General features: G+C 46.0%; 1 long non-coding RNA gene across 1 annotated transcript in view; it reads left to right on the top strand.

Moving 5' to 3' along the window:
• Positions 1-14,672, top strand: part of LOC129735965 (uncharacterized) — a 31,476-nt gene extending 16,804 nt beyond the window's left edge. Inside the window, exon 3 of the long non-coding RNA XR_008731999.1 lies at positions 12,146-14,672. This is a non-coding gene — a long non-coding RNA (uncharacterized LOC129735965). The remainder of the gene's footprint in view (positions 1-12,145) is intronic.
• The last annotated feature ends 7,655 nt before the right edge of the window (positions 14,673-22,327 follow it).

Raw genomic sequence — 22,327 nt, 5'->3', positions numbered from 1 at the left:
AAAAAGAGTATTTTGGACCTGCTACTCATTTGAGCCACAATAGGGGAGCTGCCAAGTTGCTCTCATAAATATCAAAAAATTAAATCTGGTATGGAAATAAGAGCCAGAGTGATTAAGCATTGATTTGCAAAGCAAGCATTACAGACTTGTTTGTTTTCTCACACCTGCTCTCCACTTCAGGAGTACAATAAAGCATGGCGTATATAATGCACCCCTTTCCCCTAACTGAATAATGCACTCGAGGGAATATGATCAACTGAGGCTTTTAAGATCATACCACCGTTTGCCCAATTATACCTAATGACAACACATTGTTCCTGCAAAATGTGTCTTTATTCCTTGGTAAGTGACATTTCCTTTCAGCCTTCTACGTATTGATCCAGCAGTACCTCATGTAGAACAAACTTCTTTGTTGGCAAGTCTTGTTTATGAGACCAGACAGATCTTTTATGCTATCCTCTCTGCCTGACCAAGTCAGTGAGAGATAAAGCTTGTTGTATGGAGCATGACAAATTTTAGCTATCTTTGTAAAACAAAGCAATGAACAGAATATCTGTATGGTTTGGGCTACACAGATAATTCATGTTCTGTGTTCACTATCTCTTTGTGTACTTGCTGCTTGGATTTCATAAAGCATTTTCAACTATGTGAAGAAGGTGCCTGCACTACGTAGCACTTAGAGTAAATGATAGTTTTAATCTTGGACTCCAAGTAGGTATATACTCACTTCATTACATAAAATGAGATGTTTGCTGAGCAAAGCTGCAGCATGGTGAAGCTTGAGGCATATTTACTTCACTTTTTTTGTGGGGGTGGAAGGGCTTGAAGCATGCTGGTGAAATGATGTATCCCTAAATATTTTTGTGCCTGTCCTGTCTGAGCATTCATGGCTACAAGTATTACAGGCTGGTGCATAAGGTCAGGGCTGGATTCTGATTGCTCTCACAAATTGTCTTCCTAGTTATTTTTTACTAGTTATAAATTGCATCAGAAGAAATACTTCTTTACAAATGCAGGACCATAGCTCACTACCATCATTCAGCACTTTCTAGTGGGGTTAACCTCAACCCACTGGTCTGGCCTCCAGACTCCCACCTACATGAAAAAAAAAGCATCCTTGTCCTTTCCAAAAGTAAACCTGATTTTTGCCCAACCCTAACTGCAAGCTGGTTCCATTGCTGAGGGAATAGTTCCAGTATTGGCCAGCACACTACTTCTGCTTTCAGTAGTTCCCTGCAGAGCCTGCTATGGAATATGAGCATTCCTGTGTCATCCACATGTTGCCCCTCCTGTCCCTTTTCCCAGCTCTCCCCATGGGATAGCTGGAGCTGGTTGTATTGACTTAAGTGATTTTATTAGGTCTCTTCTTCAAATAGATGAACTTCAAGACTGAACAACACATTCAGCCAGTAGGTCTTACAGTCAGACAAGTTATTTCTCAGAGCCTGTACGGGTATAATTGAGATCAGCATCTGGCCTAGTAGGACTTACAGCTGCTCAGAATGAGCTCTGGTAGGAACTGGTCTTGGAGGAATGACCAGCAGTTGACTGTGCCATGCATGTGTTTCCTAAGTGCTTCACCTGCAGCAGCCCCGCCCTGCACACATGCCACTTTTTCAGGCTTTGAATGTACTCTGCAATATAGGCTGGCATGTGCAAATGTCTCTCAAGCCTTGCTCAAGATCCTATAGGAACTTGTTGACAGTGGATTAATGTAGAACAGTAGTCCCCTCCAGTCACTTACATACTGAGCTGACATAAAGAAACAATTACACCAAAGAGTTATTTAATTTTTTTTAATCTCCCCCAGCACAAGTAGAAATTACGGATTTTATTGCAGCTTTTGGCTTGTATCTGTGTTTGTATTTTCTCATTTCTTATTACATACATAGATCTAGAACAAAAGGCCTGATTAACCTAATTTTCTACAGGATGTCTCATGAAATAGGTAATCTTACACTACTCAATTTAGTCTTTAAAATTTGCAACCTTTTCATTATTTTTGTCCTTCCTTCCAGCATTTCTCCTGAAGTGCTCCCTGTACAATGGGCTCCTTCTTGTAAGAACATTCAATTTTGTTCTCACAAAGGTTCTTACCTGGTAAATTGAACTGGGGGAGTATCCATGGGCTTTGTACTTCCCTTGTGAAGCCTGAAAGCACCGAGTCTCTGAGAAATGCAACCAAGTACACTGTGCTCACTGTCTTGAATCCATTTTGTCTCCTCCACAGCCTTCATTTTCTGCATGCATCCTCAGAAAGGTAGAAAACCTGGAAAGTTTTACTTACATTGAAAAATGGAAGCATGTTTTTCTCTCCCAGTGTATGAGAACTGGAAGTTTAGCACTCATTGTCACAAAAAGAGAAACTCATTATGCCACCAAATCATTCTTCCAAAGCTGTCTGTCTGAGTATTGATCCCTCGTTCCTGTGTAAGTAAACCCAGTAGTTGATCATAATTATTCTGGGACATCTCATTCCGGTGACTGAATCAATAATGTCTTCTATGGCTTCCTGCTGTGTGTTCCTGTCATGCCTCGGCACCTCTGCATTACCTGCTGTTCATCAGGAGCCCAATGAAATAATTTGCCGTGGTGATGAGAATGCTATCAGCCACTTCACACTCATTTAGGTCTCAGCCAGGACACAACACGAAACCTGACATGAAGCCTTGGAATTACAGCATTTGTAATGAATGTCAGTATTGACTTCACACTGCCCCACACACTGAGACTGGAGCGTTTCCCCTGATGTCACGTTGTCAGGCATAATACCTATAGGATGTTTGTCATGAAGCTGCTGTTGAGCAGAAACAGGGATAAACATCCAAGTTCCCCTTCTCATCCAGAGGCTCAGAGTAAACTTGTTGGGAAGAGCAAGGCCAGGGGCTCACTGAGGGATGGAGAACCAGGAGGTGAGTGGCGACAAGGCTGGCAGGGCTGGGGCCTCGCTGACCAAAGCTCATGCTGCAGTACCCAAGTGCAGCAAGCAGGGCAGCCTGAGGATGGCAGCCAGCGTGAACCAGATTGTCAGGGTAGTTTGTGGTGATAAGGTCAAGCCAGGAGGTCAATCCACAGGTCAGAATCAGGCCTAGTGGCTGTCACCAGGGTTAGACAGTCTGGTGATTGCCAGGCAGGTCCACAAGGCAAGTTTGAGGTGAAGCTGGGAAGTCAATCTGTGGTCAGGATCTAGATCAGTGGGGCACAACTATGAAAGAGCAAGAAACTGGTACACTTTCAGTGTAGCTCATGCAGGGGCTGAAAGCCCAACACAAGCTGAAATGGGGCTCCTGGGCCTGTGGGCAGGGATGTGGGTGGAAGCTGCAGGTGAGGCTGTTCAGGGCCATTAAGCCTATTAGTGCACTCAGGACCCTGGCAAAATCTTTCAGTTACATTCAAAGCAGTTATTCAACCTGTTCTGCTGAATTTCCTTGATCTTTTCTGCTGTTGTTGCTGCAGGATGTGCTTTGCTGAAGAGCTTTGGCCCTCCGCATTCCCAGCTGTGCAGGGGTAACGGCAGAATCTGCATGCTGAGCCTGGTGGATGCCAGGGAGCTTCTGGCCAATGCTTCGCTATAACATTCTTGGTGTCCTTCCTGCTTCAGGTCTTCTTGTCATCTGAGAACAGCCCTGAATCCAAACCTGAGAGCAGACCCTGATGCAAACTCAAGAGTGCCTCTGCCACCAGCTAGTGTCCCAAGTCTTCCTCTGTTTTGCTGCTCTTCTGCCTGTGGTACCGGACTAACCCAGCAGCTTGGCCCAGGGCTGCTATGTTTCCCCTTTGTCCTGCTTACTTTTGTCTTGCTTTTATTTCTTATAGCTATTATTTCTGCTTTTTTTCTCATCTTTTCTTTAATTATTGGCCTGACTCTTAATGTCTTCCCTCAGTGTAAGTTAAAATCTTTCCTTGATTATTTGCAATTAATGATTTTCTCCTGAGTGTCAGGGCCCTGCAGGCACTAACAGCCCTAATGGCCCTGAGCAGCCTGGCCTGGCCCTCCCCAGTGCCCTGCCTGCAGGCACGGGGGCTCCGTTCGGGCAGGCCTGGTGTACCAGCCTTCAGTTCAGTGTGTTCGGTTCACCATGGACCTCCTGGATGTGGACTCTGATCCAGCTGGCTTCTCAGCCTGCCATGTTGCCGTGGCCCTGACTGGCAATCACTGGACCTGGCCTTGACTTGCAGTTAGACTTCCTAGCTTGGCTTTGGACGTGCCTCACCACTACAAATCTGTGCGGTCGTCTGGGCTCCTGGTAGGACCAGCCTCTGGGCCTTTCCTGTTCATCTTGCTCGGGTACCGTGGGGTGGGCCGTGGCCTTCAGGAGGCCTCTGCCCTGCCAACTGTGGTACTGCATTCAGCTCCAGGAGAGCAGCCAGCCCTTGCTGCTCCTTGACAGTGACTTAGTAAAGCTTTTACTTTTTGCCCTTTTCCTGCATTTTCTGCCTTTTCCTTTTATAAAATGCGCTGCTTAGGGATGGGAAGAGGTCTGAGCAGTAAGACAGTTTTAAAGCTGCAGGTGCAAAACAGTGGTACTGTGTCACTGACTTACCCAGAGTTAGACATGGGCTAATCTTAAATTATTTCTGAATCTTTCCAATAGATGAGGCCAGTTGTGCGTTTGTTACGTGCAAACCTTGGTAATTCAAAAATTGTCGAACAAGGGTGTGGGTTTTCTTTGGGGCTTCTGAGGTTTCTTAGGGATGTGGTTTCTTCTTTTTATACTACTTTGGTGATACAAATCCCATCTCTTGTTTAGATGCGGTTATAGAGAAACCAACTATATTTACTATAGATCTCTGTTAGGTCTAATATAACACCGTGCCCATGAAAGTTTATATTAGATAACTGCTGATGCCTCTCAGCAGTTTCAGTGTTTTTAGCACACTTACACACCTGGAGACTAAGAAATACTTGGATCTGCCCTAGAAGTGTAAACACATAGGTCTGTAATGGTAGTGCAGAAAAAAAGCTTTATAGAAAGTATAAACTTAAAAATGCATCCTGCCTCATGCTCTCTTAGTCATCATCACTTGAAAGAAAAGCTGCATTCTTGGATCATAGCTTGGAGCCTGAAAGAAATAGGTCACAACAAAATTCTATTCTGAGGGAAGGATGTCTGGTAGGAATTTGATCTGCCAGCACTCACTCTGATCATATGTGAGCACCAGTGAAGCCTGCATCCTGGATTTTTTGTCTGCATTGGTTTAATACATACATGCAGGATTTCTGGTCTCATTAAAAAAAGGCCCTGCAGTTTTTTGGTGTCCATCTGTTCTGCCTCATGCTCGCAAACACAACTATACTTAGCTGCTTCTATAATTCTTTGGGAAGGAGTAAAGTTTAACTTCAGAGAATGGAAATACCAGTGACTATCTGCTAAGGAAATACCCAGTAGAGCGACCCATTAAACTTACACCCAAACAGCTAGTTCTAAATACATTTCCCCTGCATACATACATGTTCTCATAGCATTTATTAGCTTTCTTATTAACGTGGGCTAGACTGTGGCAGATGAGGTAGGTATTAGCAGCACCTCATTACAGGCAGCTTTCTGCCTGCTCACCAGCCTGCCCAGGTATTCAGAATGGACTTCAGGGAGCCGGTCTCCTGCACAATAATCCTGCCTGCAAAGAGCTAGCACTGGAATTGTGGCACACTCCTTAACTTCTGATTGGTTTCTGTCAAATAAAATGGCAAGGGCAGAAGCCTGTTTCTCTTCCTCCAGAATGAACCATTATGGCAACCTCCATAATAACCAGCGGTCCTCTTGCTAGTGGTAGTATCAGTTTGGTGCATGTAGCTTTTCCCAGGAACAGTAACAAGACTAGGTAGGAGCCAGCCAGCCATTGAAGACTGACAAAGCCTGCCACAAAGCAATAGACAGCTTTCCTGCAAACATCTCTCACTCTTCTATGTAATGGGGGTTCACAAAGAACTTGGTATGTTGGATTTTTTGTCAGATGCTCCGTCAATGACACAATCCCACAACTCCTTTCCTATATCACACTGCTGATTTCTGTCCCATCTGAGCATTTTCTTTTCTCTTGAATTAAGTAAAGGCAAACTGTCCCACTGTTCTGTTTGTGGGGGGAAAATGATGCAGAAATCTATTCATGAGTTAATAATAGTCAGGTTTGTTTATTGATTTCTAACTGACCTGAATCTCTCCATGTTTCGTGAATCCATCTTAGCACTAAACTGGTTTGAATAAAACACCATTTTTACTAACACACTCTTGTCTGTAACTCTGTGTTACGAGCTTAGCTCCTTATATAGCCTTTACATGAACATGAAGTGTGAGGCGGAAAAACATTTAGATGGCAAGAGCAGCTGCTGACAAGACATTGCGAATAGGCAGCAAAGTCCCTGTGGTGCCAGAAGAGGGATGAACACAGTTGCTCTGAAGGATGCAATGCTGTTGGATATGTTTACAAGTGTTCAGACTAATGAGCTGTGTGTTAACATTTGATTAATTGTCAGTGGCCATGATGTAGCTGAGTGCTGCATCAGAGGAGCAGTATGAACTCTAGGGACTGAGGCATGTAAGCTACCTACCCGCTCCTTTCCCTTGAAGAGGCACCACTTGATTAACCAGGCTGAGCCAGATGCTGTGATTTACTCCACCTGAAGATCTGGCTCATATGGAACCCTGTAACCTTTGCTATGATACAGCTGTGTTGTGGTGTGTCCCCCCACCCCTGCAATGAATGACCTGCTCCCAAAGGTTTCATTAGTCCACCACCTCCTCAGTGCAGTCATTCTTCCCATTTTATACAACAGAAGGATTAAATACTTTCTCTCTTGATTCTCAAGACATGAGTTCAGCACAACAAAGTTTGAATTAAAAATGCACAGCCAGGGAAAACTGCAGTAGCAGTGTGAAATAAAAATGGTGGAAATACCCAGAATGGCTATAGAACAGTTAATAGCTTGTTTTCTTACAGGAAATAATTCTTGCAACCACTTCAAGTCCAGGGTACTGGTGTGTAGTAAGCAATAAAGTACCAACATGAAATTTTAGCCCAGACACTAGATAGGAAACCCAGGTTTCAGCCCTGCTTTGAGTGTGCGCACTTCCTGGAAGTTGTCCGTATGTGCAGTTCTGGTCTGACCCTCTCCAATTTGTGTGTGTGTGTGTGCACGTGTCTTTATGATACCCATTATGTGCAATAGTAGTGTCTTTCTGCTGCAGATTAGTCATGCCAGAGCGAGCTATGGAGCTTGCCTGTCTGTTTCCAGAGGTCTGTTGTGTAGAAATATCCTGGTCAGCTATATCCCAACCCTTTCATTCTTTATCCTTCAAAGAAATAAAACTGGGTTTTGTCAACAGTTTTAAAAATGGTTCTGTATCACCCACTCGAGAGATGGAAGCTAAGCTCTAAGCTAACAGGAAAAACAGAGAGGCATCATATGGCATAGGAGTGCTGTGCATTCTATATATGCTGGCACTAATCTTGATGATCATCAGGGGCGTAGATTAAAAAGTGAAGGACACCCCCTGGAAGTGATCTGCCTGGAAGTTACTGTGATGGATGTGTCATGTTTGGTCAAAGAAGGTTTTGGGTTTGGAGTAGTCTTAGATGCTGTACTTGATCACTTTGGAAGAGCTAGAGGGAACTTTCCAGCAGCTCCTTAAAAGAGGTCCACTGGTCCATAAAGGCTGCTTACAGCAAGAAGGTGGCATCACCTACCCGTGCAATTAGGTCTGAGCCTGCTAGGTGATGATCTGCACTGCTTGCGAATTTGCTTGTAGTTAAAAGTCGTGATTACAAACTCTGCATTGCTTCCTGCAGACACAAAAGTGGCAACAGGGAGATGTAGTGTTTTTCTCTGTGTATCCCTTGTCTGCCTCAGTGAGCATTTCTTTGTGCGGGAGACCTGCGTGGCCGGGGTCTGGGCAGGCTACCACCCAATTTGCAGAAGAGCACCCAGCTACGTGAGTCCACCTGTGTCTCCCTGGCTGAGAGAGGAGGGACAGGGCAGAGGACAGCTGTGTCCGCACAGTGTTCCTGCGCCTCATCCTCTCCTGGCTGCCTTAGCTGGGACAACCCGGAGCTCTCACGAGTATCATGCCTGCCTGATCCTGCGCCCTTCCTACGCGAGGGCCTTGCCGAGCGCGGCGCAGCCGGCGCCGGGAGCTGCGCGCCCCGCTGGGTAGCGGAGGAGCGCGGCCGCCGGGGAACGGCGCCGCGGGCCGGGCGGGCAGCGGGGGTCTGTCGTGCGTGGCCGCGGCGCCCGAGCGCGGCGCGCTGCTGCCCTCTGCCGCGGCCGCCCGGCAGCGCGCCCGGCGGGGCAAGGCGGCGGGCATCGCCCTCGGCAGGGGCTGCAGCCGCGGCCGCCCGGGGGCCTCGCCTTTCTGCTGGGCGACGGGAGAGCGGACGGTGGTGGTGAGCTCTGTGCACGCTCCCTGCCCTGCTCGCAGGCCGCGTAGTATGCGGCGCACCCGTGCGCATCGGCACTCCTGGCTGGTGACTGGGCACATCCCGCCCGCACTTACCTAGTGGAAGAACACATCTGCTGGCTGTACAGATGTTACCAGCTCGTTATGAACGTGAGTTGCTGGGTCTGATGTATCAGAGGGGCCCTCAGCTTTGTTATGTATTTTAGGGGCACGCATAAAATTTGTTCTCCCTGAATGCCAGTGGTGTGCAAACGCGGCCTTTGAATGTTGCGGCAAGGCTTGGCTTTCTCATGTGCATCACGCGACACCCGAGGGCCGCATCAGCACCGGTACCGTGGACTCCTCAGCCAGCGGCTGCTGCCCGGTGGTGGCTGCGAGTCAGCCTGCCAGCTCCCGCAGCGCAAACCCGCGGCCGCGGGGGCAGGAGGGCGAGAGGAGCTGCTGGGCAGCAGGGCCTGCGCCCCGCGCCGCCCCCAGCACTCGGGCAGCCCTCGCCCCCCCGCCCCCGTGCGTGCCGGGGAGCTCTGGGAAGGACGAGCCGGTGGGAACGGCCGTGCACGGCCAGGGACGTGGAGCGGTGCGGGGGTGGGGCACGGGATGGCGAGGGAGGCTCCTGGGCCAGCCCAGCTGCAGCGCGGTAACGGGAGCAGGAGGTGGCACTGCTGGGTTAAAAAAAGTAGATTTGACGTGGTCGGTTTGTTACGCTCACTCTTGGAGCAGTTATGCCTCACTGAGGGGAAAAACATGTTTAGGGTTTCATTCTAGTTCTCTGAAGACCGCTGGGAATCAACGGCAATCCATTCACCAAGTAAAGAAATGTACACGCAGCAAGGTGTAGTTCAGATGAGCGGTGGGGTTGGCTCAGACGTGTTCCCTGCTGGGAGCTGTGATGCCAAGCGCAATGCTGGACTGGGCCCCCATCCTCTGAGCCTCCAACTCCCTGCATCTGGAAATCTGGGAAACATTCTCCCCCTACCTTGGCGGGTGTAATGCAGTTCAGGTAATAGTGGATGCATCAGCATGGCAAATACTGTATCATTCTAAGTATTTTACACCAATTTTGTACAGTTGGACTTGACTGGTTGAAAGGCCCTTGAAAAATGAGGTCACCCTGAAATAGAGTGACAAATGCGTGGAATATGCTGCAGTGTTGTAGGCAGAAACAGAGCTAGTCAGCGGTGTGCCAGGTGCCCAGGGAGGCAAACAGCAAGTTTGTAGATGACACAAAACTGTGAGGAGTGGCTGATACGCCACAGGGTCGTGCTGCAGTCGAGAGGGACCACGACAGGCTGGAAAGCGGGGTGACAATTTCATGAAGTTCGGAGTCTTGTCCCTGGGGAGGAACAACCCCCAGGCAGCAGTATAAGCTGGGGCACCCAGCTGGAAAACATCTTGGCAGAAAAGGACCTGGGGGTCCTGGTGGACACCAAGTTGAACATGAGCCAGCAATATGTCCTTGCCGCAGCGAAGGCTAATGGTATCCTGGGCTACATCAGGCAAAGCGCTGCCAGCAGGTCAAGGGAAGGGATCCTTCCCCTCTACTCAACACTGATGAGGCCACACCTGGAGTGCTGTTTCCAGTGCTGGGCTCCCCACTGCAAGACAGACATGGACATACATGGCCCCAAAAAAGGGCCATGAAGTTGATGAAGGGACTTCAGCCGCTCTCCTATGAGGAAGCGCTGAGAGAGCTGGGACTGTTCAGCCTGGAGGAGGGAAGGCTCAGGGGGGATCTCATCGATGTATGTAAATACCTGAAGGGAGGGTACCAAGAAGATGGAGCCAGGTTGTTTCTCAGTGGTGCCCAGTGACAGGACCAGAGGCAGTAGGCACAAACTGAAACACAGGAGGTTCCCTCAGACATCAGGGAACACTTTTTTTTTGTCACTGTGAGGGTGACTGAGCACTGGCACCCAGGAGCTTGTGGAGTCTCCATCCTTGGAGATACTCAAAAGCTGCTGGACACGGTCCTGGGCACTAGCCCTGGGTGGCCCTGCTTGAGCAGGGGGTTTGGACTAGATGATGTCCAGAGGCCCCTTTGAACCCCAACCAGTCTGCGATTCTGTGAAACATACCTTTTACAATTTCAGGTACAGAAAGGGTCTAACACTGGTAAGCACTGAGACCTTTCTGCTTCAACAAGAAGTGCTAAAACTCAGCATCTACAGAACCAGACGTAAAAAAAAGGAGATTAATTCAGACTACAAATGCATTTGCCCTGTTCAGCTGAGAGTCTTGGCTGTTGCCAGCCTATACTATACACATTTTGGCCTGGGTCAGGCTCTGAGTGGGAAGGGGAATGACTTTCTGTGAAAGTTGCTGTGGTGTTGTTTGCTGAGCTGAGCACTGGAGGGCTGAAGCGTGCCAGTAAGGTGCTGAAATGACAAGGAGCCGAGGGAGTTCAGCACAACTGGGATCAGGCTGTCAGTAGCAGAAAGTTACTTAGCAGCATCCTTGCCTTTGCTATTGTGAAATGCTTGAACAAATGTAAACAGTTTACAAAGTAAGAAAATAATGTCTCATTTGTAAGCAAAAGTGAATAATAAAAGGAGAGTCTGTCCCAGAGACATAGCTTTTGGTCTTCTCTGGCAAATGGCACAGAACATCATCAATTTGGAATTTGCACCTTTCCCTCCTGGTTCCCCTGCTATGGAGTGGGACAGGATGCCAGGGGAGGAGGAATGGTGGGAGTAGCACAGGAGCTGTTGTGCTGGTGGAACAGAGATTGGGAACTAGACCCAGCCACTGAGAAGAAAGAGGGAGACAAATTCTGTTTTATCTTTCATCCCAAGAGCACCTTTCCAGATTCTGCACCCAATGGTCACAGGTTCTCAAAAGCTCTTGCTTTGTGTCTCTGTCTTACCCTGGCCAGGCACTAATTTGCTGGATTGTAGTTGAGCTGACATCAAGTCAGTGTTGCATGTAATTTCCTCCCACAATATTACCTCCTTCTGGGAGGTAAGAAGGAAGGCACTGTAGCCAACACCTGCTGTGAAAAACACTGATGTAGATGCAGAGTAGCTTGCTTTCTTGCTGTATATCTTGAGCAGAGCCTTTCACACTGAATCACACCCAAGCCATTTAACCAGATTCGTGCAGGAATGACCACAGGTTGTTCAGAAGCACAGCTCACTCTGGGGATGAAGTGGCAGTCAGAGAAGGGACTCATGGTATTCTGTAAAACAGCGTGAGGCATGAAGAGTTTTAGCTTAGCTGTTTGAACCTGACTTCCAATCGTACAGCAATGCCATCATTTCATTACTATGTAGAAGCAGCAGGTAAGATCGTTGTTTTGTAGTCTTAGCGTGAACTACTGTACCAGGCCTATCTCAGTTTGAGGCAGATCAACCTGAATTGGAAAATGCGGTGCTGGCAAATTTGGATCTGTCAGACTTGTTACATTGCACATTGCTGAAAATGATGACAATGCAGTAGCTATATTGTTTGCAGGTCATCTGTCCTTGCTATGTGAGTAGCCATGGCAATAAGGAGTGGAGGTGACTGCAGGACAGAAGGTGGTCACCTGTGTACATTGTTTGTGGTCTCAGTCATTAGCTGAGCAACTCTTGTTACATTTAGCAGCTTCCACACTATGTGCAGAGATTGTGATTGGATACTAAGGGGAAAAAGTACAGCACAAACATTGATTATGTTCAGTTGCCTTTTTTCAAACTGAACAGAAGAGATAGTAGCTAAGCTGGGAATTTCCAGTTGAGCAAGCTCCTTTATCTTCTGCTGCTTTCTTGCAGGTACAAGGAATTTACCAATGAGAAGTCTGGGAAGACAGATCTGCCAAGGTGCCAGCATTGCCTCTCTAACATGCCAGTCTGTGTACCTGCCATTGCTCCAGAAGCTGGCAAACAAGGTGATGAGTCTTTAAACTGGACAAACATTAACAGGAGAAACCACTCTTGTCCTTTCCTCCATAGTGTTGGAAGAGATATGGTCCAACCCCATAGACCCCCATTGGTCTTTTTGGTACCAGGACTGATTAGGGAAAACATTCCCAGAAAGTACACAAGAGCAATACATTTCCTCCACATTTTAAAGGACAGGGGATATTATTCATTTTCATTGCTTTTTATGATGGGATATTAATCCCTTCAGAGCCTCCATTCCTTGTTATTAGCCTTGTTATAGCTTGGGCTTTTCTCACCTGTTTCCCCAGAGAAAAAATGCTACCTGCATACTCCAGAGCCATTACCTTGTACCGAATGTGTTTTGCTGTTCTCCTGCCTTCTCCATCTCTTGAAATGTGCCAACCCTGCTATGCACTGCCTGACCTCTGCTTGTGGGAAAGTGGTCTAGGACATTTGCAGCTCATCTTTGCCTTGTGATATGGTCACTTGTATACTCCCAGTCCCTATTTGGTTGGTGTCAATACCTATGGGAGTCTTGCTTTACTTTCCTTACCTACCGGATCTGGAGATGGCCCCAGACAGGGCCTTCTGGGGCAACAGAAGGACTTTTTTTACTTGATGAGTAGACCTTGGGATTTTGCCATTCCAGCATCAGAATTTAGTAATACTGGTGATTTTGTTTGCAATAGCTACAATATTTGCTTGATGAGCATCAAACATAGAGTGGATCTGTATTTTTAATCATTCATATTACTGATTTGACTTTTAGTGTAGAAACTTTAATGTAGGTCCTGATCGCTCGCAGGAGGCAAAGCACTGTGAAAATCATAGTGTATTAGTTTTCATCATGTTACATTACGCCATTATCTAAAGAATGAGGCGAGTCATTCAGGAAACTATTTGTAAAGCTATTGGTCTCACAAAGTTGAGCAGCACTTCACCAACGTTAAGAAAAGAGGCTAAGCATGCATACATTAAGAGAAAGATTCCTTTCTCTCCTCCCCTCCCTCATTCCTACTGATCTGGAAAAGAATATGATAATGCAGAAATGAACTGTCCTCCTTATTCTGTGTGGCCACTAGTGATTTGAGCCTAATAGTCCATTGGTTTATTGTTGTAATTCTGTTGAAGCCAGAGAAACGTACCAGCAGAGAAAGCAGCCCAGTAATTCATTGGTCTGGTGACATCCTTTAGTGGAAAAGACACAGAATATCTGTCTTGAAAAATGCCACAAGTTTTCTTAAGTGTTTGTGACAGGCTCAAACTTCCCTTCAGCTCAATGTCATGTGTTTTAATACAGCATCTTCATCTGCAGAGGGGGTTGATCATATTTATCTATCTCAAGAGCAACGATATGAGGCTGACTTGCTTGGAAGTGCCACGTGGAAAAGGCTACTTTTTTATTACTATTTGCGTTAATTTATTTTCTTTTATTAGCTTCCTCAGATGGATCAGAGCACTTAGAAGAGACAGGGCACTATGCACATGAAGGTACATTATTTTTCATCATCATACTATTGCATTACACCATTATCTAGAGAGTAAAGTGCATCCTTCAAGTTGTAACAAGCTGTAATTTCATGGAAAGCTCCCTAGGATTTCTGGACCACAAGAGCAAAGCTGCAGCAGTTTAGTTACAGGAGCCAGACAATCAAATTACAACCCCTTTAATATCCAACTGGGGATATACTATTGCTCTGACATACCCCAGGTTGGATTAAGTGTTTCTGATATGCCAAAACTGGACAGATTGTACCTTTTAAGGACAGTTCAAGCCATAGTAACCACTCAGAGCCAACCTTGGCATCAGTGTCCTTTCCTGCTCCTTTGACATAGAGGTCAGAGCTAAGAGTCTGTTTAGCAGTAAAAGGTATGTTTTTTCCTGCTCCTTAGGAGGCTGTGCTCTACTTGGTGACCCATGATGAACAAAAGAGAAGAAGTGCATAGAGAAAATGTTTTCTGTAACTGAAAGCAGCTGCTGAGTTCCAGGACCTATAGGAGCAAGCCACTGGCTGGCAGAGTTTATGGGAAGTCTGTTTGCTTACAACACACTGAAAGAATCTTGTTACTCTACAGTGAACTTTTCACATTTTGCTGCACTCTTTGCGTTCTTGCTGGTGTTGTAGCTGGGCACATCTTACTCTCACTATGGTCTGTGAATGACTTGTGTGCATTGATGGGTGTAGGATGCAATGCTCAGATCAGTCAGAAACGCAGAAATGTTATGATACCTGGAGCCTGGTTTGAGCTCATTGCTGAAACATAAGCAGCTGGCTCACTGGTACAGTAATATGGCATGGCTCTATTTGCATATCGGCATTAAAGTAATTTCTGGTCTAGGATTTTGTAAGTTGTTCATACAGGTACCTGGGACTAAGTGAGCCCCTGATCAGGAACCACTCTTGGAGCATTTCAAAGCAAAGCACTATAACCATTCTTGGACTTCTGGGAATTAGCTTGAAAAGATTCCCATTAAAGCACTTCCTGCTGATTCTTGGCCCTGAAGTCATTCTAGCCTTTTGTGATTTGGAAGTTTGAATAAAAATGACTCCATTGTGTTGGCCCTGGAGGGAAGGGGAGGCCAAGAAAGCTGGTTAATATTCAAAGATCACCTCCTCATGGCTCAAGAGTGTTCCATCCCAGTGAATATGAAGTCAAGCAAAAATGCAGGAAGGCTTGTATGGATGAACAAAGAGCTCCTAGCCAAACTCAAACATGAAAAGGAAGCATACAGAGAGGTTGGAAGCAAGGACAGGTAACCTGGGAGGAATACAGAAACATTGTCCGAGCATCCAGGGGCGAACTTGGGAAGACTAAAGCCCAGATGGAATTAAATCTGGTCAGGGATATGAAAGAGAACAAGAAGGGCTTCTGTAAGTACAGAAGAGACAAAAGGAAGGCTAGGGAAAATGTGGGCACATTGCTCAATGGGACAAGGGTCCTGGTTACACAGGATCTGGAAAAGGCTCAAGTACTGAATGCCTGATTGCCTCAGTCTTTACTGGCAAGACCGACCTTCAGGAATCCCAGGTCCCAAAGACCAGGGGGAAAGGCTGGAGCAAGGAAGATGTACTCTTGGTGGAAGATTAGGTCAGGCAATACTTCAGCAAACTGGACCCTAAGTCCATGAACCCTGATAGGATGCACCCAGGAGTGCTGTGGGAGCTGGCAGATGTCATTGCAAGGCCATTCTCAATAATCTTTGATTGATCATGGTGACTGAAAGTAGTGCCCGAAGGCTGGAGGAAAGCAATTGTCACTCCTGTCTTCAAGAAGGGCAAGGAGGAGGGCCCAGGCAATTACACTCTGGTCAGCCTCGCCTTGTTCTCTGGCAATGTGATGGAGCAGCTAATTTTCAGGCACAGTAAGGACAAGAAAATCATCAGGCATAATCAGCATGGCTTCATCAAGGGGAAGTCATGCTTGACTGCCTTGATAAACTTGTACGATGAAATGAGTGGCCTGGTAGACAAGGGGAGAGCAGTGGATATTGTCTAGCTGGACTTCAGTAAGGCCTTTGACACTGTCTCCCATAAGATCCTCATAAACACACTGTAGATTATGGGCTGGGTAGGCAGTCAGTGATGTGGATTCGAAACTGAATGAATGGCCAGGCCCAGGGGGATCACTATCATGAAGTCTGGTTGGAGGCCAGTAACTAGCAGTGTGCCCTAGGGGTCCAGTCCCACATAACATCTGCACTAATGATCTGGATGATCTCCATCCTTGGAGGTATTAAAAAAATCATCTGGACGTGGTCCTGAAGAGCTGGCCGTAGGTGATCCTGCTTGAGCAAGGAGTTGGACCAGATGAGCTCCAGAGGTCCCTTCCAACCCTAACTGTTCTGTGGTTCTGCATAATTAAGGAAATTTCTTTTTAAGTCCAGCCACTGGCTTTTGAGAAAAACAAGCTCTACATTTTACCCCCCTTAAATTGCTTCCAGTGGTGATTGTTTTACTAGGGCACTTTCTGTTTTAATTTCCATCTCTGTTACGCTGCAGCTCACCAGACTTTCCTTCTGTTGTAAAGCAATATGATTTCATTGGGCTTTGGTTTAACAGATGCCTTGCAGGCTTTTTTTAATGACACTAACTGGGACTTTGGTTATCATGTGGGTGTCACACGCCTCCTAGATGTTAGCCATTGCTAAACACAAGAGAGGAAATATGATGTAAATCTTTTAAACTAGTATTTTCCAGTGGAGATACCTGTTGGATCTTTGATTACTTTACCACACACACACAGCCTTTTTAGTAAGTCTGGGGTTTTTTTGATGCCTTCAGCTTCTTCAGCCTTCTGTAACCCTTTCTAAGTGAACAGTCTGAGTGTTGCGGTTTCTGTCTCAGCAAAACTACAAGCCAGTATGGAAAGAGTTACCAGATTTCTCATGCAGAGACTGAGCCAGGCAAAATCAATCATAGCAACCACCTCCTCTGCATCAACTCAGTGTGTAACAGAGCAGGGAGGATACAGATCACTTTCCGGGGAGACCTAGAATTTTGTGGATCAAATTCTTAGTTACATCCACCAGTAGACAGTTTTCCATCTCTCTCAAGTTACTTCTATTGAAGTAGTGAGTGAAGTGCCCAGTTGGTATCTGTAAAATACTTAGGATTCATGCTTTGCCAGTGTAAGTGTCTCCAAAAGCTGCAAAGGCAGGGTAAACTGTGAAGGGTTCAGCTGGGTTTTGGCTCATGAAGGTGAATAGTGAAGGGAGTCTGCAGAAAGAAGCAGCACACATTTCATTCTGTCTCCTGGGAGAAATGCTTATCCCTTGTCCAGCCTCAATTTTTCCTCTCCAAGGGAGGGTCTTCCCATTAGGCAGTCTTTGCTTCAGAAATCCATCCTCTGCCTTGGTAATTTACAGGTAATAAATAAAAGAGGTAATGAAGAAGCCATAATTATGCACCATAGGGTGTGCGTACAGCACACACTAGCAGGATTTATGAGCCAGAGTGTTAACAGACTATAAATGTTACCTAAGTCCCACCCAGTTCAGGGGAGATGCCATTTTGTTCCGCTCTCCCCAGTGTCTTCTACACATGCAAAGCCACATGGAAATCAGGCTTCATTTACAGCATTTGCAGCATGCCCTGCAGCATGTGGAGTGTGAAAAACAAGATGTTGCCCATCTATGCGCAATTATTTTCTGCAGGGTTTTCTGCTTCATTGAGAAGAAGTTTCAAAGCAAGGAGTGTTTCTTCTCCATGCCTTTCCCCTATACGCAGCGTTTCAACGTTATCACTACTGTGCCAGTTCTCAGTGCAGGCCCTCCATGGGAGGGCAAGGCAGTCGAGGTTCAGTGGACCTCTGTGGGGGAAAATGTGTCACCTCCAACATACTAACTGGCCCAAACACAGGGGTGTTCCCCAGCATCACCTCACTAATGCTGTCTGTTCCCCAGCAGCACAGCCTGCTGCATGGCAGGGGACGCACTGTATCACATGCTAGAGCACGGGGTCTACCCAAACTCCTCACAGATAAACAACTCAGATCTAATTATTTTTCCTTGTTTGTCCCGATTTTGTTACATCTGTACCCAAATTTGATGTTTCTGACACTGTTACATAGGTAATTTTGGCCTCGAAAGATATCACTGATACAGTTACCTAGATGAAGGTGGCCTTGCATCCCATCTTCCTTCTGTCCCTATGATCCATGCTGGTTATGTTTAACCTCCATTATGTGCTTTTAGAACAGAATTATCTTACTTTAGCCTTGATTCCCCTACCTACTAATTAAACACAGTCTGCATACCAGAGCAATGACATCACACAGTCAGTGCTCGCACTATACTTCTGCCCTTGCACTGTTTTCATTGCACCTCTGGTTCCCATCAGAGGTCTTGGCTAGCTTTGAAACCTAATATGCCAGTGGACACTCTTGCTCGCAATAGTATTCGAGAAGTCATCACTCATAAACTGATTGGCATTATTGATTTGGTCCTGCAGATCCAAAGTGATGTGTAAATAGTTTTGGTTACTTAACCCATGGTGCCATAACAAGCCTTTGTGTCAGAAAATTCTGTAAATCAAGTTCCTAAAGTCTGTTTTATACTGCAAATCCCCAAACAGAGCCATCCAGAATCCCCAATAGCAAGCATTTGAGCTTATGAAAGCCACAAAGAATCCAGATAAGCACGTGGACTAACAGGATCCTTGTTGCAGTGTACCTGACATTGCATGCTTGAAAGCAAACAGAACTCCCTTCCCTGAAACTTGAGTTGCATGGGTATGTATTAGAGGTATATATACTAGCTGAAAAATTAAACCAAATCAGTTTGAATCTGATTCGCCCATAGCATTTGGTATCTGACACGTCATTACACAGGTTCATTCTGCAGGTTCAAAGTCCACATCTGACTTGGAAGTCCTAACCTCCTGGCACTCTTTCCTAGGATTAGGTACTGCCCTAAACCCTGATCTGAGATGACTTAGTCTTTATCTGAATTGGCAGTTGGCTCTTGCTGTGTCACAGCTTCCGGTAGAACAGTCTTGGAGAACTTTATCTTCTATATTATCCAGTCTTTCCAGATCTACCTGATTAACAGGTGTCATTTTGCCATGAAAGCACTGACATCACGTGTATTTGTGAAAATGCTCTTAGCAAACTCGTGACCCCTGCCCTGCTTTCTATGCTGCCAAGTTGTTGGCCGGTTTTCGGTTAAGTCCTGCAGGCTCACTCTTTTCCTGGTCTCCTTTTTTTAATGGTGAGCTTTGCGGCTCAGCACTTTTTATTCCTGCCATGCTAGCAAAAGCAGTGTTGTTATGACTGCTGAGATTTTTGTCAGAGCATGCCAGTGAAAGTTAAAAGATAGGCCAAAGCAGCTGCCATTGTATTTGCAAGCAAGGTTTAATGTTCTGCTTTATTTCTTATTTTCAAAGAACGGATGCAGTTTCTTCCTGCTCCTGGCCAACTGCTGGTGTGGCTAGAATTTGTCAGAGAGCAATAACTTCTTTAACCTGAACAGCTTTAAGATTATTCTCTTGTCTTTCAGTATTCATTACTTTGTTGCATAGTTCAAATGTACATGTGTAATTTTGTGCTTGCATACATGAGTCACTTGAATTATTTTTTTATGCGTACAATATTATGCATGAAACTACATTCACTACATGCATAAAAGAGGTTTGTGCCCATGCAACTGTACATACCCATCACCATATGAGGCCCTAGAACATAGACGCTGGTCTGTGACCAGTCACCTGTCTAATAGCAGAAAAGAAAAATGTAAGACTGCTGAATCCAGGAGGCAAGGTCCAATGTAAATTATAGCAGGTAAGTCAGAGAAAAAGAACATACTTGCCAATTTTCAGGGCCTCTTTCTTACCTGTAAGCAACAGAGACTTTTCTTTCTTATGGGAAAGACAGACATTCAAGCCATGAGTGCTTCCTCCTGCCATTTGGGCAAGGCACAGCATCTAACCTGACTCACAAGGAAGTGTCAGATACTCAGTCATTCAGCATCTGTTTTCCTAGACATCTCCAGTCCAAGTGCCACTGCTTTCCTTGGTCAGCTTAGCAAGCCTGACAAGACCACAGCCCAGAGCAGTCTGACTGTGAAAGAGAAGCTACTGAAGTCATTAGGAGGTCATTTATTTTCCCAAGATACCTACCCGTGTCTCAGCTGTGTTTTGCCATTGGTTTTCAGTGGCAGCTACCGAACAAGGGAATGAGGGAGAAGAGACTGAGAAAGAGGAACTCAGACATGTTAGTGTCAGCCAAATAAAAACTTTGGGATGATTGCACTACTTACTGCAACAGAGAGGTAGTGGTAGAGAAGAGTAGTGTGTGGTCTAACCCTGTGAGAAGAAACATCATAGCCCAGCCCCATCTGCCATCATAGCAGTTGCAGTGTTTCTTTTGTCATCCTCCAGCAGATAGTGCACCTTTTTCTTCAGGCTCTTCTTGGAGAGCCTTAACCAAGAGAGCAGCCTAGGCTTACAGTCCTGTCCTCTCATGTCTCTTTCCATTTGCAGCTGCCGGTGCAGTTCAGATATTACAGTTTTGGCCAGTGCTTGTGTTTATTTATTTTTTCCCCTCTGTGTTTTTGGCAAGGCCCTTCTCTTCACGTAAGTGTCTGTGACGGTATTTCAGTGTGTGATTGAAATTGCATGCTTTAGTGCGTAAATCAGCTAGTTGAGGAAGAAAATGTGTACAGGGAGATTTCTTCTGTGGCACTATTGTATGGTAGGCTATGAAATAAGAGTGAGAGCACATCTTCCAGAGCTTTAGATCTCAGCCCACAAGGATGGCAAAGTGCTCGTGTTCATGCTTCAACAGAGGGTTACAGCATATTCTGTGTTTCAACAATCAAATTTAATTGAATCATAGAATGGTTTCAGCTGGAAGGGACCTTAAAGATCACCTAAGTCTAAGCCATGGGCAGGGACATCGTTCACTGGATCGGGTGGCTCAAAGCCCCATCCAGCCTGACCTTGAACACTTCCAATGATGGGGCATCCACAGCTTCTCTGGAAACCTGTTCCAGTGTCTCACCACGCTCGTAATAAAGAAATGTCTTTTTACCCTTACTAGAAAAAAATGGCGTTTTCCCTACACAAAATTTCATATTACTCATCTCTGTGTGAGCAGGGTAGCCCTTCAGTGGACTGATTAAAGCACATGAGCTTTTGTACCATGTAGCACCAAGGAAGAAGCGTGGCTAACATTTACATGTAGTCCTACTGACTAGTAACTATAGGAACTGTATTAGAAAGAGAAGCTCTGGCACCTGGCCAGTGAGCATGCACTGCCAGAAGCAAGATGCTGGGAGCTTGGGCACACCTACACACCTTCACTTAGGCATCTGAAGGGCAGCTCAATCACCCATGGGGCGTGTGACATCAGGGTTGTCTCTGGGCCCTGGTCCAACTTGTCTGCAAGCCACTTGAGGCTGCAAGGACAGATGACAGCAGACTAAACGGGGCATACTCTGCTGAGCTCACTCATACTGCTGGGGATGTGGTCTTCTAAGCTTTGAGATGGTGAGGTCAGTCACTCTACAAATCTGGGAGTTGAACAGCTTGAAAACTTTGTTGTCTAACACTGCAGCCAGAAGGTGCACTGCAAGTGGTGGCCAAAGAGGCCCATGCTCAGCCTGCATTGAACTGCCTGGCATGCAAACCCTGTCAAGTAACCCTTCGCAAAATACTGGAAATTGTTTGTGACCCGTAAAACCTTTTTTTCTCCTCTCTTTGCCTAGTATCATGCCAAACCCTATCCTCAGACATCTGTTGGTACATCTCAGAGTAATAATTCTCTCATTGTGAGTGTACTGCAAAACGGAACACGGATATTGGGAGACATCTGTGATGTAGCCATGTCTTCTGACACTGTGCAAGAAGGAATGAAATTGCCATGTGAATGTAAAGGGAATCAGATTTCAGGAGAGCAGCAGTCACAAGACAAACTCATGGTTGTTGCTTTAAGGCCTCCCTGAGAGCTGATACTGAATTTTGATGATGATGATGATGAAATGAAGGTACATTTTTTCCAGGTCAGATGAGCAAAGCTTTTTTACCATTCTAAGCAATACTGCCCTCCTGAGCTTGTGTTTCTGTCAGTAACAAATCTGCCAGGGTAACTCATGTCCTTTATTCACCATTTCTGGCAGTATAGGTGATGCCTGCTGGTGCTTCTGAAATGGTATCCCAGCAGTGGGCAGGGTTAGTTTCTATAGTGACTGGAGATTAAAGAGTTTAACTTTAATCTGAATGTGATTTATCAGTCTGTTATATTCAATTCACCTGGTTATTTCATGTCCGTCTTCAGTCTGCTACTTGGTTTCTTCCCAGAAACCCCCTATTGGAAGAGCAAAAATTATACAAGGGTGGGACCAAAAAAAACCCCTAAACCACCTGGAGGCACAGTGGTTGAAATCTGCAAGGCTGGTGACTCTCACCTTACTGAGGAGCCTGGCTAACAAACCACGGGTGGCATCATAAGAACTGACCAGGGGAGTATAAGTAATGTTTTGAGGTAGGCATAGAAAAGTAAACCTAATCACTCCACGAGCTGGTTTCCCCAGCCCCCACGCCCCAGCCCCTGCCCCCTGCAGGAACCAAAAGC

This window comes from Falco cherrug, chromosome 4 (assembly GCF_023634085.1).
Source record: "Falco cherrug isolate bFalChe1 chromosome 4, bFalChe1.pri, whole genome shotgun sequence".
NCBI lineage: Eukaryota > Metazoa > Chordata > Aves > Falconiformes > Falconidae > Falco > Falco cherrug.
This window is presented reverse-complemented; position numbering and strand designations above follow the sequence as displayed.